The sequence below is a fragment of the Berghia stephanieae genome, chromosome 8, assembly GCF_034508935.2.
Source record: "Berghia stephanieae isolate SIO BIC M18660-M18661 chromosome 8, UCSD_Bste_1.3, whole genome shotgun sequence".
NCBI lineage: Eukaryota > Metazoa > Mollusca > Gastropoda > Nudibranchia > Aeolidiidae > Berghia > Berghia stephanieae.
In genome coordinates this window covers 53,647,200-53,657,199 of record NC_088367.1, presented here as the reverse complement: position 1 = coordinate 53,657,199, position 10,000 = coordinate 53,647,200, and the positions used below count along the sequence as shown (strand labels likewise).

General features: G+C 35.5%; 1 protein-coding gene across 1 annotated transcript in view; it reads left to right on the top strand.

The window, feature by feature from the left end:
* Nucleotides 1-1,532: 1,532 nt before the first annotated feature.
* Nucleotides 1,533-10,000, top strand: part of LOC144978873 (limbic system-associated membrane protein-like) — a gene marked incomplete in the record, with an annotated part of 133,546 nt that continues 125,078 nt past the window's right edge. The window contains 3 exon segments of the mRNA XM_078925459.1: nt 1,533-1,653; nt 1,738-1,989; nt 7,999-8,281.

Here is a 10,000-nt window from a genome sequence, read left to right as displayed (position 1 = left end):
TAGAGGGAGAGGGGGATATATATATATATATATATATATATAGAGAGAGAGAGAGAGAGGGAGACGACTCCCATAGTGGACAGATAAGGTCACGCCGTGTCTTATGTCTTCTTTATCTGTTTTCCGGGTTGCTTTCTGTCTTCAATTGTCTTGGAATGGGATTAGGTACCCTACTTAGTTTTGTCCTAGCCCTGGCCGGAGTCCTTAACTGGGATGGAAACAATTGTATAATTCTGGAAGCTGTTATTTTTTTTCCCTTGTAAATCAACCATCTCTCTGTTACATTTTATTTTTGTTATAGTTATAGGTATATATACTGGTTTGTAAACATTTGAGTATTTTCCTCTTCGTGGAATCCTGTGCTTGTGTCAGGATGAGACTTTTAGGTGATTTCAAACTGAGTACACTGATGGTGACAGCGTGCTCTTGGAATCGACTTCTGTTCCCTATTTAAACCATCCCCCTTTCTCTTACTACATTTTCTCGTACGTAACTTATTTGGTTATCCCATTTTCTTGGGTTTTTTTTTTTTTTTTTTTTACTGTCGCTTGAATGACCTGAGTGTGTCGCAAGCGCCGTAACACCCTGAAAATCAATCAAAACACACACACACACACACACACACAGAGAGAGAGAGAGAGAGAGAGAGAGAGAGAGAGAGAGAGAGAGAGAGAGATTACCATTAATAATATAATAAGACAAATCCCACTCTAAAACAACGGGAGGCCTTCCGAAAGCTCCTACATCCCCAGTATTCTTCTTATTTTTTATAATGTTCTAGAAGGGGTTTTGGGAGGGGGGGGGGGGGGGAAGACTTTAAAAAAAAAAGAAACATTATATTAAAAAAGAAAAGATTACTGGGGATGTAGGAGATTTCGGAAGGCCTCCCAAAACAACATACGACTCATCCAAGCTGCAAGAGGAACTCATTAATACAACAGCCCGAGTATAATTTAGTTATCCTTGCAGTCTGGTTAATATCTTTGGACTTTCTAGACTCTATTAACAACCCCCCCCCCCCTCTCTCTCTCTCTCTCTCTCTCTCTCTCTCTCTCTCTCTCTCCTTCTCCTCCTCCTCCTTCTTACCCCACCCCCCCTCTCTCTCCTCCTCCTCCTCCTCCTTCTTCTTACCCCCCCCCCTCTCTCTCTCTCTCTCTCTCTCTCTCTCTCTCTCTATCAAACACACATGCACAGATGCACTATAGTATCCCCCTCAAACACACACACACACACACACGTATTATAAATATATATATATATATATATATATATATATATATATATACATACACACACACACACACTATCACATACTCATTCCATAACACACAACCCCCCCCCCCCCCCACACACACACACACACATCCATAACCAGTACAGTACAATCACACAAGGTCCCCCCCAACAACATTCATGTCTCGCTGCTCGTCTGAGCGAAGCGAAAACGACAACATTCATTCGCCACCAACTTTCGCTGTTCGCTGTTCGTTCACTTCACGCAGGCAGTCACACATTCACTCTACCGTCTCGTCAAGTCAAGCCAACCGCCCCACCAAACTGCCAATTTTCTCATCGCGAGACACAAACACTACACAACACCTTCGTCTCGATCGGAAAGAAAACATAACATTAGTCGAGTCTATAGTACTACAGGTGACAACTTCTAAGCTATTTGAGCACTGTTGTGTGTGTTTGGTGTTATTCAGAATAATATTGATATTATGATATTTTTCACAGTGGGACTACAATACTTCATAAGTGACTAATTTTTTGTCTATGAACGGTATTATATCGGAGTTGGCCTATCCTATTCAGATTCATATGAAGTCAATTATAAGCTTAACTTTTTTTTTTAATATATCGATATGAATATGAATTAAATATCCCTAAAACAGTTTTGACTTTCCAATGCACTGACTGGCTCGTCAAAGTAAACTGTGGATTGTTCCCTGTTTGGATTGGGCTATAACTGGACATTTGCAGTTGACCGTAAGGAGTGAGATTTGTTTGTTATTGATGACACTGCGCCTCAAAACGGTATTAAGTCGGATTGGTTAAGATGTTGAAAATTGAATTTATAGCCAGAAATATCAGCCTTGTGTTGAGTTTATAAGATTTATTGAGGAGAATGGATACCATGTTTTAGGGTGCTAATGCCATCAGTTTATATTTTTGACCAGTTTAACATTAAATTCGGCTTATAAGCATATGGCTCATTCCGACATAATACCGTTTTGAGAAGATGGGTCACATTGATGCTATGCGTTTAAGTAAAATACTGTCAAAGACTTCCCCGCTCGACCGATCACACCAAAAGTACAAATCTATGTAACCCTACGTGCCCTTATTTGCAGGTCTGATAACCGAACGCATTTATCAACTTGTTTTAACATTGTTGTAATGGACAATATTTTGCATTGGTCTAACCCTCTCCTTACCACCCTCAACAAAATCGTCACATTTGTTACGACACAATAATATAATTATTCATTTTTTCTTATTCAGATTTATTTTCTACATCAAACTAACTTTGAAGAATGATCTTTGTTTAATTAATTGTGTTGTTTTGTAGAGAGCTTGTTTGAGCTTTAAAAAAAAAAAAATCTGCGGGGTAAGCCTGCTATTTTGGGAAAATACTGAAAAGCATAGGAAAGGAGAGAGTTAAGTGTATCATCTATTTCCATTTAAACAACAAGCCTATTACAATTTGGGTTATCAGACCTGCAAAAACTACACGTTGAACGAATGGCACAAGAGATGGTCTAAAAACGACAACACAGATTGGAGTGACGTCAAATCCATTCATTCTATATTTCAAAACATTTTTACAAAACTTCTAATGCTAAATCACCAGTATATTAGTGACCAATCAAAACACGAGCTTTGTGACACACACACACGCGCGCGCGCACACACACACACACACACACACACACACACACACACCCTCGAGCCCGTTCGGATACATTATAATAGCTGACTTTTATGAACAATTGACACCTAGTGGAAGGGAACGTAACCACGCCCCTCGGACAGTCACCCGAATGTAAACAATGACAATTAGTGTTAACTTGAGCAAACCACACGGTGTTACTCTCATCCTGACAAAAGGTCTCAAACCTTGGACTTCACAGTTCCACGTTTGGAGAGTTTTTGTCAAGATGAGGGTCATTTTGATTGACGGATATTTGAAGAGTGGTTATCCTGGCCATATTATATATATATATATATATTATATATGTATGTATGTTTTCAAAGTATGCCATAGCGGGTGGTTGGATGGGAGCATCACCCTTGAATCATATACCTATGATGTTCGCATGGGTGTGCGATCCGATAGTGATGTCGTTTCTTCTTCTCTTTACTAGCCTATCCTGCTTCTTTGGTTTGTGATTGTATTTTTGACAGGGGATATTTTTTTCCTGTAAATCCTCTGCCTGTTTGTTCTTGGTTATTTATAATTTAGCTTATGCTATCTTTAGGTCATGATTTTGATTGACATTTGTACTATTTTTGTTAGATTGCTTGTTTTTTTGTTTCAGCGGTCTCTCATATAACCTCAATTGTGTTGGAAGAGACCTAAAGCAACAAACAAAAAAAAAAAAAAAAAGAAAAGTATGCCATAAATTGCATTTAATCTATCCAGGGTCAGTGAAAGACAAACGTATCCCTTCAATGAAAGACTCGAACTTAGACCGTCATTGAAAGACTCGAACTTATCCCTTCAATGAAAGACACGAATTTATCCCATCAATAAAAGACACGAACATATCCCATCAATAAAAGACCCGAACCTATCCCATCAACATGAATAAAAGACACGAACTTATCCCATCAATGAAAGACACGAACATATCCTATAAATGAAAGACATACACTTATCCCACAAATTAAAGACACGAACTTATCCCATCAATATAAGACACGAACTTATCCCATCAATGAAAGACATACACTTATCCCACAAATTAAAGACACGAATTTATCCCATCAATGAAAGACACGAACGTATCCCATCAATGAAAGACACGAACTTATCTCACCAATGAAAGACATGAACTTACCCCATCAATGAAAGACACGAACGTATCCCATCAATGAAAGACACGAACTTATCTCACCAATGAAAGACACGAACTTATCCCATCAATAAAGACACGAACTTATCCCATCAATGAAAGACACGAACATACCCCATCAATATAAGACACGAACTTATCCCATCAATGAAAGACATACACTTATCCTCAAATTAAAGACACGAACTTATCCATCAAATAAACACAATTTATCCTATCAATGAAAGACACGAACGTATCCCATCAATGAAAGACACGAACTTATCCCATCGATAAAAGACACGAACTTATCCCATCAATAAAAGACACGAACTTATCCCATCGATAAAAGACACGAACTTATCCCATCAATAAAAGACAAACTTGTCCAGTCAATGAAAAACACAAACTTATCCCATCAATAAAAGACCTGAACTTATCCCATCAATAAAAGACGCGAACTTATCCCATCAATGAAAGACACGAACATATCCCATCAATATAAGACACGAACTTATCCCATCAATAAAAGACACGAACTTATCCCATCAATTAAAGACACGAACTTATACCATCAATAAAAGACACGAACTTATCCCATCAATTAAAGACATAAACTTATCCAATCAATAAAAGACACGAACTTATCCCATCAATAAAAGACACGAACTTATCCCACAATGAAAAACACAAACTTATCCCATCAATAACAGACACGAACTTATCCCACCAATGAAAGACACGGACGTATCCTATCAATGAAAGACACGAACTTACCCCATCAAGTAAAGACACGGACTTATCCCATCAATAAAAGACACGAACTTATCCCATCAATAAAAGACACGAACTTATCCCATCAATGAAAGACACACTTGTCCAGTCAATGAAAGACACAAACTTTTCCCATCAATAAAAGACATAATCTTATCCCATCAATAAAAGACACGGACTTATCCCATCAATAAAAGACACGAACTTATCCCATCAATAAAATACACGAACTTATCCCATCCTTCCGATTTTTGACAATAAATTCTATTTTCACAAAAACAATATCACTCCAGACAAAATACTATTCTAAGGCGATATGTCAGAGTCGGACAATCCATGTGTAATCATCGTTAACCAGTTATCTCCCCTACTCTAGACAGACACGTATTTAACAATTTGGCCAGAAAACTCGACCTCCTGCACCGGTCGATGTGACCCTCATCTTGACAAAAACTCTCAAACCTGGGACTTTAATGCAGAAGACTTTCGCTAAGTCCCAGGTATCAGAGGTTTTTTTTTTGGCCAAGACGAGGGTTATTTATATTGATCGATATTTGAAGGAAGAGTTTTCTGGCCAAAGTTTCAAATATGTCTTTTTTTCTCTCCAGTGAACGGAAGTTAACTGGTTCATTTGTTTTTTGAGTTGTTATTTGTTTTTTGTTTTTCTTGTTCGTTTTGGTTTTTTCTTTTTGTTTTTTTGTTTTTTTTTCAAGCTACCCGTGGTGAGTTCAAAAAGGCGAACGTTTCTAAAAGATAAACAGACGAGGCAGGCAGGTATTATGTTGGAATATTCAAGGGTCGTTGAGGATTGTTGCTTTCTGGTTCCAGGATTTGTTTACACATTCCTATTTCCGGTTTGTTTGTGCATTGGAGTTCAATGGATATCAAATGGGAGATTTCACACCTCTCGCGTTGTTTTCTTTGTTGAACGTTTGACTATTTATTTATATATTATTGTGCCATGAATGATTCAGCGTGCACGTTAGAGTGCGGCCATTATGGTCGAAACTATGCGTTTCGGTAAAATGCTCACAACTTCCGCCAGCCAAATTAAACAGACAAACAGACACAAAACTAGGTCACTTTTAATGTTTATGGTCTAATTGATATAATTTAGTGAGAACTAATCACTAACAGGTTTTCTAAAGCAAATAATGAATTGAGTGCCTTCATCTTCGCTTCTTCTATTATTAAAAGAAAGAAACAATTTATCGGCGGACTGATCAGGGTTGCCAGATGGCCACGTGCGAAGTCCCAGGTTTTAGGGGTTTTTGTTGTTGTTTTTGTTTTTTTAACCAAGATATCGATCGTTATTTGGAGGACGAGTTTTCCAGTTTTCCGGACAAAATTTTAAATAGTGCCAAGTTTTTCCCACAGTTACAGCCGTGAACGGGTTAACTCACTCAATCCTAGAGATTCTGGCTACTTTTCAAAATTGGAAACAATTTAATTAAAAATGAGCATGTACATAGATAGTTTTATTCAACTATCATTAAAATGTAAAAAAAAAACTAAAAATAATAGCTTTGATACTACGCCTATAATTTGTCTCAGAATAATATAATAAATAGGCATGGGGTAAAAGTAACCCGGGGTATACTACGGATATAGTCGGTGTTCGGGTTGAGTGGGTTAAACGATGGCACACAACAAATGACCCCAGGAATTAGTCAATGATAAATCATTGGTATTTGCTCTGAGCGTTAGTTTGTACAATATATAATATATGGGCATTTGGTTGGGCCAATATGTACATAACATTATTACTGTTACTAATAATAGCGGATAGACAAATTTAGAATTATGATTCTAACAATTAATCTTATTATAATTGGGGATTGGGGGGAGGGGGGGTGGGGGCTGATGTGGCTGTGATTAAGGTATTGCAACGTGACCCGGAAGATACCGGTTCAAGCCCCGATTTGTGCATTTATTTCATTTGTTTTTTTTGTTTTTTTTGTTGTTTTTTTTTTTTAAACTTTGTGTAAGATTATTAACCCCCAATTTGCTCACTTTGGACAATACCGATGATTCCTGTTGACACCAGAATCCCCACCCACCGATTTAAGATTTTGACCAGAAAACTCGTCCTTCAAGTATTGACCAATTAAAATGACCCTCATCTTGGTAAAAAAAAAAATAATCACAAAAAATAAAAAAAATACTGATAACAACCCTGGGATTCGCATCATTCTGTCTTTGCTGAAAAATAGAATTGATGACAAAGGAAGCATTGTTCATGACTGAACATTTAGATGACCTGTATAAATATACATTTATGACGTATCCTGTGTGGGCCAATCCTAGAGACACACATTAGCAGGTCTGATCACCGAACGCAATTACGGCCTGGTTTAACATTGTTGTAATTTTAATGGACGATTATTCCGTCGGTTTGATAGTATTTCCATTACAACAATGACACCATAATAATTTTGGGTTATCAGACCTGCAAATAAGTGCACGTCGGGCGGGCCAATCCTATGACAAAATGCTGATGTGAAGTTAAAAAGATCAGGGAAGTGATATTTTAGTATCTGGAACTACCAGATCCCCAATTTATTGTCTCCAAAGAGACGTCCAAAGTTAGTTATTCAAAGTGTCAAATTTTGTGTTGTGGCTATAACTATAAATTATGAATTTATTATCCAGCATCTATACTAGGTCATCCTCATTTAATACCGCTGGGAGACGATTGGTCACTTACTTGTATTTTTATGTATTTATTCATTTATTCACCTATTTATTTATTTATTTATCTATTCATTTATTTATTTATTTACTTATTCATTTATTTATTTATTTACTTATTTATTTACGTATTTATTTATTTATTTATTTATTTAGTATCTATTTATTTATAGATATTTTTATCTATCTACTCATTCATTTACTTCCTCATCTATTTCTTTATTCATTATTTATTCATTTATTTGTTTATCTATATATATTGATTTATTTATTCATTTATTCATTATCACCATTTTTATTCAGATCTTATTTAATCAATTTAGTGTTGTGGCGAATCTATACTTGTTTTTATATATACTTCAAGCTGAATGCATCAGCTCACACACACACACACACACACACACACACACACACACACACCACACAGTACACCAACACATAGACCTTTCATATCGTATTTCTTTTCATTATAAAGGAAACAAAATTCAATTCATCTAGAATATTTCAATTTTCGCTTGACGTCTATTTCTTGTTTCCAGCCACTGTGATGTGCATATATTGTGTGTGTGCCTATTCGTACCGTCATTCATTATGCTCGTTGCCTATTCGTACCGTCATTCATTATGCTCGTTCAATGATTAATTGATCTGATATTCTCTCATTCGTTCGCAAGGATAAATTGATTGAATAGTTTCTGTGCGAGGTGATTAAGTACATCTCATCTGATATTGCGGCAGTCCTAGAAGATCATTGCCGAGGTAAGCAATAAATTATAGTTTTCAATCTTGATGTGGTTTATAGATTAGAATGAATTCGGTTTATTGTGGCTTTTCGTGATAAAGAAAGGACGATAACTCTATTGTGATTTATTTTGTCAAAATAATATTATGTTGAATTGAGATCTTTGCATTTTAAATGATGTCTGCTGTAACCAGAATCGCAGCTTTTGTTGTTGTTGTTGTTGTTGTTGTTGTTGTGTTGTTGATGTTGTACCATTGTTGTTGGTTTTTTTTTTTTTTTTGTCTAGAAGCAAGTGTCATATTTTTTTTTAAAAACCACAAAACCGCACGAAAAGGAAGAGAGAAGAAGAAGAAGAAGAAGAAGAAGAAGAAGAAGAAGAAGAAGAAGAAGAAAGAAGAAGAAGAAGAAAGAAGAAGAAGAAAAGAAGAAGAAGAAGAAGAAGAAGAAGAAAAGAAGAAAGAAGAAGAAAGAAAGAAGAAGAAGAAGAAAGAAGAAGAAGAAGAGAAGAAGAAAGAAAGAAGAGAAGAAGAAAGAAAGAAGAAGAAGAAGAAGAAGAAGAAAAGAAGAAGAAGAAGAAGAAAGAGAAGAAAGAAGAAGAAGAAAGAAGAAAAAAAAGAAGAGAAAGAAAGAAGAAGAAGAAGAAAGAAGAAGAAGAAGAAAGAGAAGAAAGAAGAAGAAAGAAGAAAGAAGAAGAAAAGAAGAAAAGAAGAAGAAAAGAGAAGAAGAAGAGAAAGAGAGAAAGAAAGAAAAAAGAAAGAAGAAGAAGAAGAAGAAGAAGAAGAAAGAAGAAGAAAGAAGAAGAAAGAAGAGAAGAAAAGAAGAAGAAGAAAGAAAGAAAGAAAGAAAGAAAGAAAGAAGAAAGAAAGAAGAAGAAAGAAGAAAAGAAGAAGAAGAAGAAGAAGAGAAGAAGAAGAAGAAGAAGAAAGAAGAAGAAAGAAAGAAAAAAGAAGAAAGAAAGAAAGAAGAAGAAGAAGAAGAAGAAAGAAAAAGAAGAAGAAGAAAAGAGAAGAAAGAAGAAGAAAGAAAAAGAAAAGAAAAGAAGAAGAAGAGAAGAAGAAGAAGAAGAAGAAAGAAGAAGAAGAAGAAGAAAGAAGAAGAAGAAGAAAGAAGAAAGAAAGAAAGAAGAAAGAAAAGAAGAAGAAAGAGAAGAAAGAAAGAAAGAGAAGAAGAAGAAGAAGAAGAAGAAGAAGAAAGAAGAAGAAAAGAAGAAAGAAAAGAAGAAGAAGAAAGAAGAAGAAGAAAGAAGAAGAAGAAAGAAGAAGAAAGAAAAAAGAAGAAGAAAGAAGAGAAAAAGAAAGAAAAGAGAAGAGAAGAAGAAGAAGAAGAGAAAAAGAAGAAGAAGAAGAAAGAAGAAGAAAGAAGAAAAGAAGAAAGAAAAAAAGAAGAAAGAAAGAAGAAAGAAAGAAGAGAAGAAGAAGAAGAAGAAAAGAAGAAGAAGAAAGAGAAGAAAAGAAGGGAAAGAGAAGAAGAAAAGAAGAGAAAGAGAAGAAGAAGAAGAAGAAGAAAAGAAGAAGAAGAAAGAAGAAGAGAAAGAAAGAAAGAAAGAAAGAAGAAGAAGAAGAAGAAAAGAGAAGAAGAAAGAAGAAAAGAAGAAAGAAAGAAGAAGAAGAAAAGAAAGAAGAAAGAAGAAAGAAAGAAAGAAAAAAGAAGAAGAAGAAGAAAGAAGAAGAGAGAAGAAGAAAGAAAAGAAGAAGAAAGAAGAGAAGAAAGAAAGAAGAAGAAGAAAAGAGAAAAGA